Source organism: Pocillopora damicornis, chromosome 6 (genome assembly GCF_964200805.1).
Source record: "Pocillopora damicornis chromosome 6, jaPocDami1.2, whole genome shotgun sequence".
In the NCBI taxonomy this organism is placed as follows: Eukaryota; Metazoa; Cnidaria; class Anthozoa; order Scleractinia; family Pocilloporidae; genus Pocillopora; species Pocillopora damicornis.
Window position 1 is genome coordinate 12,716,488 of NC_142675.1, and position 13,513 is coordinate 12,730,000.

Here is a 13,513-nt window from a genome sequence, read left to right on the forward strand (position 1 = left end):
GGTAGTCAGTCCTATTTGGGCTTTTGTTATCTGAAGGCAAAATCTTTCCTTTTTTTTATTTGGTTCTGTCTCTCTTTGGGAGTTGTTTCATTTTAGACTGTGCGTTTTCATCTTATGACAAACTAATTTTGAATTGCGACATAATTAAATTTACTTGTCTTGATTTTTTTTCCTTTGCAGATTTAATTGAACGTTAACCGCGAAAAGCCGTGATGAAAAAGCAATGTTTGTTTTAATAGAAAAAGATAGTTTTCCTGTTTAGATGACCAACCAACCTTAACTTAATTACACATCATAAGTGCACGTTCCGTTGACTGGTAATTTTTACGTCGATGTTGTGTTTGCCTTGGTGGTGTCTGTCCTCAAATCCCGTGATTTTTCAATTAAAAATAAATAACGAATTTAGGAATAAAATTACCAACGAGTAAAATACCTCTTCACGTAACGTATTAAATTGCATTTACATTTCCAACTCTTGCTTCAGACACGAGATGTAAAATCGGTCGTAGATTGTAAAAGATATTTGTGAGTAAAGAACTTTTTCTACTTGTCTTTGTTTATTTTCTCGCAGCCTTATACATGAGGTTCGCTGTGTTCGCAGTGGTACGCCAGGAAACCCCAGCAGGAAAAATTATTTTAAAGATTTTACTCCTTTAATGATCTCTTTAGAGTATATTACTTCCTTAGCATTTAGCCAATTATATGGTGCCGGCGGAGGGTACAAAAAAACTCCATTATATATTTCTTTACAGGCCAATATTATCGGAAAAAACCCAAACAAACAAACAAAATGAGTTCTGTTGCGCTGTGTGATCCATGAGTGTTCTCATCGCGGTTAGGGCTTGCTGTTGTTTGCGGTATTATTTTCCGGAGTGGACATACCATTACTAAATTTTTGTTAGCGTTTAAAAATCGGAAATACATGGTTTTAGTAAAAAACCTTAATCTTTTTCAACTCTTAACGACTGTCGAGTTGTGTGTATCAATAGAGTGGGTCAGCAAATTTGCATTCTATGTTGCGCAAGGGGCAAGAGAAAATGGTTGACTCCCCGCGAGTGAAGCTGACGCTCTAGGTCGATGTCGATCCGTTACTATCCTTTGTAAACAAAATTTCGATTATGGAGTTAAATTATAAAATTACTTTGGCTTACATTGTACGCTTTAAAGTAAACTTGAGTTGTTAGATCCACGCGAGGGTTTAACCTTGAAAAATGCAATCACGCGAGTGGAGCTGACATTAACGCGTGTCCCTATCTGGAAAACATTCGTATTGTGACAAGAAGGGTCTGCTTTATGGTTTTGGGTTACTCTCGCCATGCAATTTGGACGCCGAAAAGTGCCAAAAAAGTAATTACTGAAAATTCATCCGCAACACCTCGGTCGTTCTGTGGGTGCGAAGTCAGTTCTTCTCTTACAGTTAATAATTGCCAGGCGGATCTCAGATCCGCCTCAGCCTCATTTGCATAAATTCTTTTGGTGAGCAAAGCTCGTCATGCTTTTCAAAAAAAGAAGCCAAAAGACTAGAAAATGAAATGAGTGGAATAATAAATCCCCCATTCAATGGTTTAAGATACATATAATATGTGTGGACATGTCTACTTTCCATTTTTCACCTTGATAAGTTCTTTTTAAAAAAATTTCTTCAAGTGTTCCACTGACTTTTAAATTTTGGGAATTCACCACTGAACACAGTCTGGAAATTAAAGAAAGTGCAACTTGTCAAAAATGATTTTCAAAAGGCACAGATAGTTACACACTACTGTTATTGAACCTTATATCCTAGCAACAGAAAGTAAATTTTGAGCTGATTGATATCAGTGTAAATCGTTTGGATATGCAAGAATTTAAGGCTTTGTCTGGCTGGGATTTCGTGGTTGATTTTCCCACGCGGGGTAACGCGTGCTTGGATAACTGTATGACCAACCGAGCGGATCTGTTCGGTCAAGCATATTCCATACATATGCTTATTAAGACAGACCATGAAGGCTTTGTTTTACCGGCGGGATTAAAGCTTAAACCTATGCGCCGCAAAGTTCTTGTGCGGGACTGTAGGGAACATCGGAAACAGTCATTTTATATGGCACTCACTGCGCTGGACTGGAGTGACGTCCTCAATGAGGTGGACATAAACAAGGCGGTCGAGGTGCTTGAGGTAAAGATTCGTGCAGTGATGAATAAGTTTATGCCGCAAAAATCTGTACGCATGTCATCGCGTGACCCAGTTTGGATGTCCCCATTAGTCAAGTGTATGCTGAGGACTAAGTCCCATATATCTTTAAAGAATAAGGAACGCCTGTCTTTATTTAATAAGCGCATTTCTGAGCTGATAACCGAGAACAGAAGAAAACTGGCTGCCATTGGTAGCGGTGAGTGGTGGAAGGGCGTGGACGCCCTATCGCAGCGTCGCAGGTCATCGTTGATAAATTTGGACAAGAACTCTCTAGTTCGTCTGAACGACTACTTCGCCAACCTGTGCTATGATGACACTTACGTTAGACCTAGTGATATGGATATCCCGGACAGTGTAAAGCCCCCGAAAATATCTGAGCGGTGTGTCTGGAATACCTTAGTTCATGTAAAGAAAACCGTAACGGGACCAGACGACCTCCCGTACTGGATCTGGAAAGACTGTGCTGAGCTACTCACACCAATCGTCACTCACGTTTGGAATCTGTCGCTGTCTACTCATACATGGCCAGACTCCTGGAAAAGGGCAAATGTTAATCCTCTCCCCAAAGTGAACATGCCTATAGAGAACTCAGACTACCGTGGTATTAATGTTACTCCCGTTATTGCCCGGTTGTTTGAGAAGGTCGTGTATCGTACACAAGCACAGTCAGTCATTGAGAGCAACCTGAGCCACACCCAATTTGCATATAGACAGGCGGGTAGTTGCACAAATGCCTTGCTCGCTATCCAGCACCAGACATACAAGTATTTAGATAGTAGTGACTATAGCGCAGTGCGAATTTTTACCATGGACTTCAGTAAGGCTTTCGATTTTGTGAACCATGCTATTTTGTCTGCCAAACTGAAACAGCTACCTCTAAATCCGTACATTATCAATTGGTATCATAGTTTCCTCTATGCAAGACAACAACGTGTTGTTAGTTATAATTTTTTAGGACAGTGGAAACTTGTCAATAGAGGAACCACACAAGGTAGTGTAAGCGGACCGTATCTTTTTAATATATTTTTGAACGATTTGGAGATTTTTTTTAATGGTTGCCCTGTGCTTTTTAAATATGCCGATGATTCCACTATTCTTTCGCCTATCACTAGGAATAGTGACCCGTCTGCCGACTTAGTAGGACAGTTCTTAACATGGTGTAAAGACAATAGAATGGTCTGCAACCCTTGCAAATGTAAAGAGCTGGTTGTTAGAAAGAAAAATCATAATGTACTCTACTCTCCAATTAATAATATTCCCCAATGTAATAGCTTCGTTTTACTAGGAGTACCTTTACAGAGTGATGGAAAATTTGATGAGCATGTAAGAACTAAGCTTGTCAAAGCAAACAAGTGTTTACACGTCCTACGAACATTGAGAAAGGAACATTACTCTCAGGCAGAGATTGATCATCTTTTTATATCGATTGTTTTGGCTAATTTTAGCTATGCACTTTCAGTCTATGGGGCATCTGAGTCCGATCTTACGGTTGTACAAAATTTTTTAGACCGATGTCATAAACGCGGTTTTATCTCATTTCCAGTTTTTATCAAGAACCTTTTAAACAAACAAGACAGAAACATTTTGAAGAAACTAAAATCAACGGATTGCCACCCCCTGAAAGATATCATTCCTGTCCAAAAGACATATCTACACAATCTCAGGAAAAAAGGCTGCGCGCGCCCGAAAATTAATACACAGCGCTTTATGAACACATTTGTAAACAGGTTGATATTTAAGCTCCATTTATTGTAATGATATACTTTTTAATTCATAATATGTATGTAGATTTCTGTAGTTTTTTCAATTCATTGTAACATAAGATATGTAGTTTTATCTTATGATGGAATAAAGACTTTATATTATATATATATATAGTGAATACCAATATAGTGCATATTTACTCTTAATGTTGTTACTGTTTACTCTAAAAGTGCCTTTGTAGTGAACTCTATTTTAAGCCCTTTTTCCTAAATATTATCCTTACACATGTAACTAAAGGGCTGAGAATATTATGTTTATGGTTGTCTATTTTAGGGGGTGTGGATGTGGGTTTCACCCAGGAACCTTCAAATCCAAGCTACTTTAACAATGGTAGTAATGCCAACCTGGTGTGGGACTACACTGATCCACATAATAAGACTCAGGGCATTGTCTACAGTGTTCTGGTAAATAGTGCATTTGTCAAAATGATTTTTAAGGACAGTCGTGGTGTGCAAGAACATCCTTCTATCCCTTCATCTTATAAGGGAAGAGTTAAAGTTGAAGGAAGAGCTACCCTGGTTATCAAGAACATCAACCCTGGAGATAATACCAAATTTAAATGTGAAATGTGGGGATGGCATGTTCGAAGTATAGTGCAGCTTATTGTGGCAGGTACGTATTAGAGACATAACCATTAATAATCAAATATAAATCAAATTCATTAAACTCATGTCTCATATTTCTGAGATCTGGAAAAAGTAAACAATAGCATATAAATTTGCACAAACCTCCCTATGCAGGGCTGAAAGTGGCCAGCTAACCCGACTTTTTGGAACAATAGTGCTACTTTTATATGGCATGCGACGCTCAACAAAAGGAGAAAATAAATTCTACCGTTTACTTTGTTGTAATTCTCGTGAGAAAGAATTCAAAGAGTTATTGCTTCATTCTTCTGGCACCAACTACTGGGTTGCTCTGTTATGCATAGATAACTATTATTAATATGAATACTAAGATTTTCTCTTAGCAAAGCTCTCAATTAAAAATGGCCAGTCAACATTAGAAACAATCCAACTAGTTCTATGATTTTGCTATTATTGCATGACCAATCACAGGCAGCATGTGAAATTAATTCGGTGTGGAAAAAATGACATTGCTTTTCAAGCCTTTTAAAGGGACTTGCCAAAGGGACTTGCCAAAGGGAATGAAATTCGACATTAAGCCTTTCGCTGCTTTCTGAGTATTATGATCTTCAAGGTTTACAGATATGAATTTAGTCAACAGAACGGTGACTTCCTCAAGTAAGTTCTGAGACTAAGGAGCAATCCGAGACTTAGATTTGATTTATGCGCTGGAGCAAAATTCTCCTAAAAGTTATGGAAGCAACAAATCAACAAAGTCTATAATCCAAGCTCTTTATGCTCTTTGAAATACTTTGAGCATGCAAACAGAAAATGATGCAATGATGATCAACTTGGCAAGGTAGGGATGCTGTTCCTAGAAGATGCCGTTACTCATGGAGGTCAGTTCAACAGCTCTAATTTTATTGCTAATTTTGGTTTCTCCACCGAGAAACTGGCTGAGTTTCGCAAAGAGCTCCAAGGGACTAAAATTATTCCATTTCAATTTAGAGTATGAATCATTTTTTTGAGCTTATGCAACCTAAACTTTTCAAGAAATTTTCGTGTATGAAACAGAAGCGTAGTGTTCTTTGAACAGACTCTTTAATTTTATCTCTGAGTGTTTCAACTTACATTTTCGAACACAGTATCTTGGATGTCCTAACAATTTTAAGTACATGGAAACAAGTGTGATATAAAGTATGTAACTTCTTGGTCATTTAACTGTGATTCAAAGTTGAAAACATTTGTGATATCTCAATCATGATACTAAAAAAAAGCCTATTTAAAAACCTTTGCACGAATTCGGTCCGACTGCACATTGAGAGCAGGTCTCAGTTCTTGAATAAAAAAACATTTCATAAGGTAGGCAGTCCAGTTTGTTCGAACTCTTCTTTAAAACACTAAAATCAAGGCCAAAGAGTGCTTGTTGCGAAAATGCCTGCCAATCGATTGAGTCGATTTTCTGTGTTTTTGAACATGTTGATGTAGATGCATGGCGGCGTGTAAAACCAACATAACCTGCATCGTACAGGTCACATTTAATGTTGTAAAAAACGGTCGTGTGGCAAAAGACGGATTTGCTTTGGGCTCCCCCTTGATCCTCTATTGGCCTTTTTTTTTTATATCAGCATTGAGGATACTCATAACATCGATAAATTAAGTGAATTTCATGTCTTTTTAACGCGCGGTGTTTAGGAATCATTAATTAATCCCGTTTATATTTGAGGTGGTGTGACCTGTAACTTGAGCAAAATTTTGATTCCGTCGATACCTGTCCTATAGAAGCGGAACACATCGCTGTCTTCATCTCGAAATTTGAACATCGTCTATCGGTCGTGAGAACGGTTTTAACGGTCAGTGATTCGAAGCTTTTGATGTATAAGGTTGAAACTGAATACAAATGTTACGCGCGACATTTCAGGAAATGCTGCTTTCATAAGAGCAGTTTTGCTTCGTTCGTACTTTTTATTCACGCATAGCGTTATGTGATAATGATTCGCCCCAGGTATTGTAGTCCGGATTCTGGAATCCAGGAAATTTTTGCTCGTGGAATCCGGAACCCTGGGCATTGGAATCCAGAATCCCGCTGAAATCCATTTGCTGAAAATCCATATCATCCGTATCAACGGTTTTCATGCGCATCCATGCAACCACGGTCATGCTGCAGACCGTGCAGACCATATAGAACGCACTTTGTACGCTGGAGAATTTTGACTATTACAGCTCCCGAGACACTGACAAAATCATCATGACCTATCCCCCAATCGACTTCGATACTGATATAGCTAAAGTTCCTAACTAGCTATTAATGAGTCTTCCGCTCCGATTCAAAGACCTTATTTCCCAATAAAGTTCGGGCTAATCCCCATGAGCTCCAGAAACTTGAGCGTGCGATTTTGTTTTGTTAGGTAACGAGAGCTCGAAATAACCTCGTAAAATTTCGTCATTTGGAGTCCAAAAGAGTGCAGTCCACTCACGTGGTCAATAGGTATGCAAATTTGGAGTGACAAAAGTAATTATTTACGTAACAAAAGCGTTAAAATCCCACAGTATTTGCTTGGAACACCAACATGGCGACGGACCACACGTTTCCAATTGCGATAAACTTTGAACAAAGTTATAAATGGATACCTAAGGGAGCCGGGAGAGGTCTATTTCTAAGTCGAATTTTCGCCATTTAAACGTAAACCGCTTTCTTTGATATTTGGCATTCGGAATAACAAATTTGAAGATTTCATAAAGCATCTTATCTCAGAGCGAATGAAATACGATATTACTAGATTTTAGAGTCGAACAACATTTTCTAGAAAAGAAAGTAGCGGCGGGCCACGTAATGTGACTTGACTTGGTTAACCTTTTAAAGAAAAAAGGAAATATAGAAAAGAGAATCTGTTATTCTTGGAAAATTACCGTGTAAATGCAGATCTTTCGCGATTTTGCAAAGGTTAAAGTACAGTTGAGTTGGTTGAACACCGTTTTATGCGCTATCTCATAATGTCGAATATCATCGCCAGTTACATAGAGGAAAACAAGCTTTTCTCAGTCATAGTCTGCAATTATTTGTGACATACATGAGGTGTTATAAAAATTGTATTTCAGTTTAAATTTTCCTTAATTTGGTCTTTGTTTAATAGGAAAGTTAAAAAAGGTAATTTGAGATGGAATCCGGAATCTGCAGGGGTAGAATCTAGAATCCAGCACCTTGCATGTAGATAGGGAGTTTCTCTTCTCGTTTTCAACTCGACATCTCACTCGTTCGCTGCGCTCACTCGTGTGCGATCGAGTTAAACGCTCGAAGAGAAATTCCATATCTATGCGAGCCCATGTATTATTCTCTATTTATTTTATTGTAATTGGGTAAATTTTAAAACTTAGTCCAAGTAAAATTTGCTAAGCCATATGAGCAATGATATAATCACTTTTACCTTTCAGAGGCACCACTTATAAACATCTCTTTGGGAGGAAAATATTACGTTGAAGGATCCCCTGTTATCATAACCTGTGAAGCGTCTGGGAAACCACTGCCGGATGTAGCATGGATTAGAAATGGAGAACTGGAAAGTTCAGGGAAGAAAGCTGCGTTTTTAAAGTTCGATAATATAAACAGAACAGATGCAGGACAATATACATGTCAAGCCAATAACTCAATGAAAGTCACTTCTGTTGACACAACAATTGTAGTTCACTGTAAGTATATTTTAATCTTAATTTTCTATTTCTGGATTTACTTTATTTACAGTATGAATCCTGTATTGGGGTTAGTTTCACAAAACTGATGAATCTGTTCAAAAGTGTAAGGAAACAGAATTCCTCCTCAAATCCTTTTCAGCTTTGTATGCATCAGTCTCAAGTACTGGTTGGGACAATTAAATATAGGTGGAGACATTTTTTACGTTATTTTCCTCTTGATGGCGCGACAATTTTCTCATCAAGTCATTGCTTCAGTTGGACTGTTTTTAACTCAGAAAATGGCTTAAAGCCATTTGTGAGTCATTGTCACAACCCAAAATTCACTCTGTTTGCCTAGCGCACAAGGCTATCACATATTCCTATCCCGTGTGAGGGCTCTGGTTGGGGCTTAATGGAAAGCTGAGAATTGGTCAAGATCCTCACTGTAAGCTGAGAAATTACACTTTTTTTAACTGATAGCTGAGATCAGCTGGTAAATGTGAAAATGGGCTGAAATTAAAACTGCATGCCCAAGGTTTTCGCTCATATTTTCATGTGTGGAGTTCGAAGAGATATACTATTTGAGGGCGAGAATTCATTTTATATTTCATTATTCGTAAGCCTTGCCACCATATACTGAATACTCGACTGTCAAATAACACAAAAAAGACGGACTCTACTATGGAGTGATTACAACCTTCACTCTTTGTTTTCATCGAAAGACAGGGAAAGGAAAGAGTGAGCATTAGCTCGGTAAAAATAATTTCCATCTCCGCTGACAACGACTTCTCTCCTTTGAGGAAGTATATTTTCAAACGTAATTTGTCTATCAAATACGTTAGAAAGTATAAAAATAGGCCGTGCATGTATAAATACAACTGAAAATACTTTTAAAAGTGTTATTTCGTAGCGATTTCTGGGTAATTTTGTAATACTTTGAGACCATTACACGATGACGATTTCACAATAGACCGTATGTAAGGAGAGAAGTTTTCGGTATTTTTTATAACATATTCCGTGTTAATTTCAGCAAAAACCTTAACTTCCAAGGTAACAACATTATCTTTCACCATGTATGATAAAACTGCTGCGAAAAAGCCATAATCTCTTACCAAAATCGCATTTTTTGACGTCCAAACAAACCTTTCGCCATACGTTCCTTTATAGCGGGTTACAATATCTGCTACGTGACGATCCCAGAAATCTGTGCGCAAACGCAAGGATCCGATGACTGGCAACTCATTCATTGTTCCGCGTTTGCATATGCGCAGGCATTTGACCTCTGTTGTTAGGAGCAGGTAAAAAGGAAGCATGGACGTTGTGCTAATCTTTAGATTTTGAACTCACCCATCAAAATGACACCAGACATGCTTTCTTGGATTATACCACATATATAAAACATTTCCTGTAAAGGAAAAAAACAAGCAAAAAAAAGAGGCTTAAAAATCCAGAAATGCCATTTCGCCCAAGCCAATTGCAACGAGATCGCAGCATTAGGGTTTGTTGCTCCCACCAATCACATTTTGGCATCAGGGTTGCACTTGTGCAAGTACAAGTCTATTGTTACTGATGCTCTGTGACAACCTTTTTAACAAGCCATATTCAATATCTCCCTCTTTAAACAGAAAGTGAGTTAAAACAGTAATTTCCACTACCGCCTCGTGATTTTTGTTGAGAGATGTCAGACCTGCTTCTATTTTAAGTCCTGGAATGGTCTTACATCTATCGATGTAAGGGAATACATGTAATTGCATACTTTGAGCCATGTCATCGTACACGTAAATTTGACATTAATGATGATAACTTAATCTACGGACATAATCAAGATTATTATAGGAAATCATATTTCATTAGAATTGCTGAACTTTGGAACTTGTTACTATCTAGTATAAAAACATTCCACTATTTTTCCTCTGTTAAGACCAGCCTAAACAACATTTATGTTTTAAAACAAGAAACTTATGACCCTCCTGTCTGCTATTGATATATATGTTTTTAGTATAATTGCTTGGGTGATTATAGAGATGCACGCACTCTCACTGGTAGAGGAGTGCGTCATATCTCGTTTCAATCACCTTGGGTGAGGTAATTATAGCAGGAGCGCCAAATTTTAAAATGGCTCCCTTACATTTTGTTAATGTCACGCTGCAAGGGACAAATGGGACAGAAGAAAATTAAATTCTTTAGAGTTGGAAAGATGCTAAAAACTTGGCGTGATACTCTCCAAAAGAAAGATATGAAGCTTTTGATGATGGAGTGAAATGAATCTGTTAAATTCCAGTGGAAACTGGCTTATCTTGATACAAGTAATCCATACTATTGTAACAGAATTTGAAAAACATATTTATAACAATTTGAAAGCATTTTAGCAATCATACTAATAAGAGCAGTTGTTCGCCTCAGGCCCATTGAAGATTGTTGAATAACCATCTCGACGAAGTCGAGATGATTATTGTGGGATCGTTCAACAATATTCACTTTGCCTTCGGCAAATAAATGTTAAATATATACATGTTTATATATTTTCTTAATGCATGTTAGTGATATAGGAGGTTAGATAGCAATTGCAACGGCAGTTCTTTTTCTTCTTCCCTTTTCCATATCTACGCGCGCCCATGTATTATTCTCTATATAATTTGCCGGAAACAAAACTAGAACTTAACGGTTAAATAAAACATGCTGAACTAAATAATTCGAGCCACACCTTGTTTTTTGGATTGAAAAAATATACTTTTCCCATTGCTTTGGTACTGGAGAGGCAGGCCTCTGATTTGCACTTCGAGGCCGATGGATGTTCCCCTTCGCTAACGCACACCTCTTTTTATGAAGTCGATCATTATTGCTCAAAGACCACGTGGACTTGCAGCCAGTCGTTCCAAAAGAGGGGTGCACTAAAGATTTCCGAGTTTTGACGAATTTGCATGTCTATGAAAACAGAGACTAAAGGTTGCCCTTCCTAGAAATGTAAGTTAAGAGCTGTTTTACCATAGTATTCAAGCCTATGTTGCTTAATCTGGCAACTAGTGTAAACAGGTGTTTATAAATTTCCGGAATTTTTTTATTTCTGGAGTAAAAATTTGACGATTACTTGTCTTGAAGTCCTTAAATTACGATTATTTATCGCAAATGGCATATCTTCCGATTAATAGCCTCAAGACATCTTCTATCACGATTAATAATTGTGGTAAGTACGGCTATTAATCGCAACTGAACTCGTGTGTCTTGAGTCGACATCAACTGAGACGAGTCATTCATTCGACAACATTCTCAACGACCCTCAGTAGTTACTTGCGGAATATTTTCTAAGTGTCTTACAAATTGACTTCCGGTATGCGTTTCCATCTAATGAGAGATGGTTTATCAGATTTCAAGTAGAACGATTCGCCAACTGTCTTTAACGAACGGTGGCGGTTTGGGTGTACTAAACCCTCATTTTGGTTGTACGATCAAATTTTTCCGACTTGATGGGTTACTGTTGCAACTATTATTTTTTTAATAAGTATAGTCTACGCTGCGTGTTCTCCGCGCTCCGCTATTGAATCAGTGCAAGTCCCATTGATTAATTCAATTTAAAACAGATACCTCACGTTTAACTTTTTGTGAAGAATTAAAATTAATTACAAACGGTTTTTAGGCCGCAAGTCAACCCATTTCGTGACCCACGGCTTTGCTTAAAAAATAATGCCCAGCTAGCTAAACGAAATTTATTTATGAAGAATGGCAACGTACGGTACGAATGACTCTGCATCTCGCGATAAGTGTTGCTATGCCCTTAGGCAGGGATAGGAAAATACGGACCGCGCTAAGAAACCATCAGATTGCAGGATTCGTCAGCGTGCCCTCTAAGAAAAAAAATAAATACACCTTATTTTGGTTGCGAAGTAATTTTTCCGAGCTCTGAGAGGCGAGAGAAAATATGAGTAATGAGCAAAATTTCCGCTCGTATTATGTGTTAAACTCTCGAATAATTGATTTATCATTCCACTATAATTTTCAGTTATCAGTGTTTTAATTTTAGTTTGCGAATTACATCCTACGGCCTTATCTGTGTATCGTATCGATCGTATAAGGTGTTCTTTCTTGCTTAAAAGCTCGCTACTTTAGCAGTCAAATTTTAAAAATTTAACAAAAAAATTAAAGTTTGGATCGTTCAAGGCGGTCAATGTGTTGCTACGTATTTTTGGCTTGTTCTAAAGTGTAATACTGTGGCATATTTTGCCGTTTTCGTTATTTTGTTTGGTAAAATGACACAGCAGTGGAATGATAAAGCTCATTAATGTTCTGATTTATATGAAGTATCACCGATTATTTATTCAATTGCTTATTGCATTGGCATTTATTCTTAGACCCGCCCACGATTCGAAATGTCACCACGTCATCTAAGAAGTCTTGGATTGGCCAGACAGTGACTTTGAAGTGTCTTTCTGATGGTGTTCCTACACCAACACTCTCGTGGTACAAACCTGAAGGAAGTGAAATAAACAGAGTCACAGCCAGAGAAAACAAAGTACAAGTACTACTCAGGGTTGATCAAGATTTTGGTCATTACAAGTGCATTGCTGCCAATGGACTTACTCCATCTGATGAGAAATTGATAAAGATAAGTCAGATAAGTAAGTCAATGAGATCAGTGTATTTTTATTAAAAAGAAAACTATATATAAGGTCAGCATTTCCTTTTGCCTTTGCTCATTATCACTGTTTCAGTTGTATTAGAGGTAAAACCCAAATGTTCTTACAAAGTATTGGACAGAGTAGCTCATTCACTTTGTACATCTCATTTGATAGTTTAACATTTAATACGTGCGGATATTTTTCAAGGCTTATATGCGTGTGGAAAAAAATATAAGCTTATGTTAAATCATCGAGTGAGGGATTTATTATTCTTTCATTTACGAACAATTTGTCCGCTTAGTTTTCGACATACATCCTACGGCCTTATCTGAGCGTTCCATTCACATTTTTCCCTCTTTAGCAGCATTAGACCTTCACATATTTTTCGCCTTCGTTGCCCCAATGAGGTATAACAGAATATTACTGGAATTATACCGGATATAGTTAGCCTGATCTTTTAGTTGGAAATGCACCCGTATTTGTGAAAAAGATTTAAAGTAAATTGTCGACACCTTGCCCTTTCTTTGCATTAAACACGTTACAAAAGAGCTTTGAACTTCAGGAAGATGGATGACATCTTCACATGCGAGTACCCATAGGAAACTTCCTCAACCATGGACTATCAATTGTGCCTCTTTTTATGAGGCTCTTAGCTGAACTTATCCGGTAGCTACATTTATATTCATTAATTACAGGTTAACGCACTCAGTGAGTGAACTATGGGGATTTACCTG

At 37.7% G+C, this 13,513-nt stretch overlaps 2 protein-coding genes across 2 annotated transcripts in view; both read left to right on the top strand.

Moving 5' to 3' along the window:
• Positions 1-13,513, top strand: part of LOC149044034 (uncharacterized) — a 67,272-nt gene that overhangs the window by 38,640 nt on the left and 15,119 nt on the right. The gene's annotated exons all lie outside the window — the stretch shown is intronic.
• LOC113669464 (tyrosine kinase receptor Cad96Ca) overlaps positions 1-13,513 on the top strand; it is a 37,170-nt gene that overhangs the window by 5,230 nt on the left and 18,427 nt on the right. The window contains exons 2-4 of the mRNA XM_089208966.1: positions 4,208-4,546; positions 7,930-8,184; positions 12,513-12,779. The gene's annotated coding sequence lies outside the window, so the exon portion shown is untranslated. The remainder of the gene's footprint in view (positions 1-4,207; positions 4,547-7,929; positions 8,185-12,512; positions 12,780-13,513) is intronic.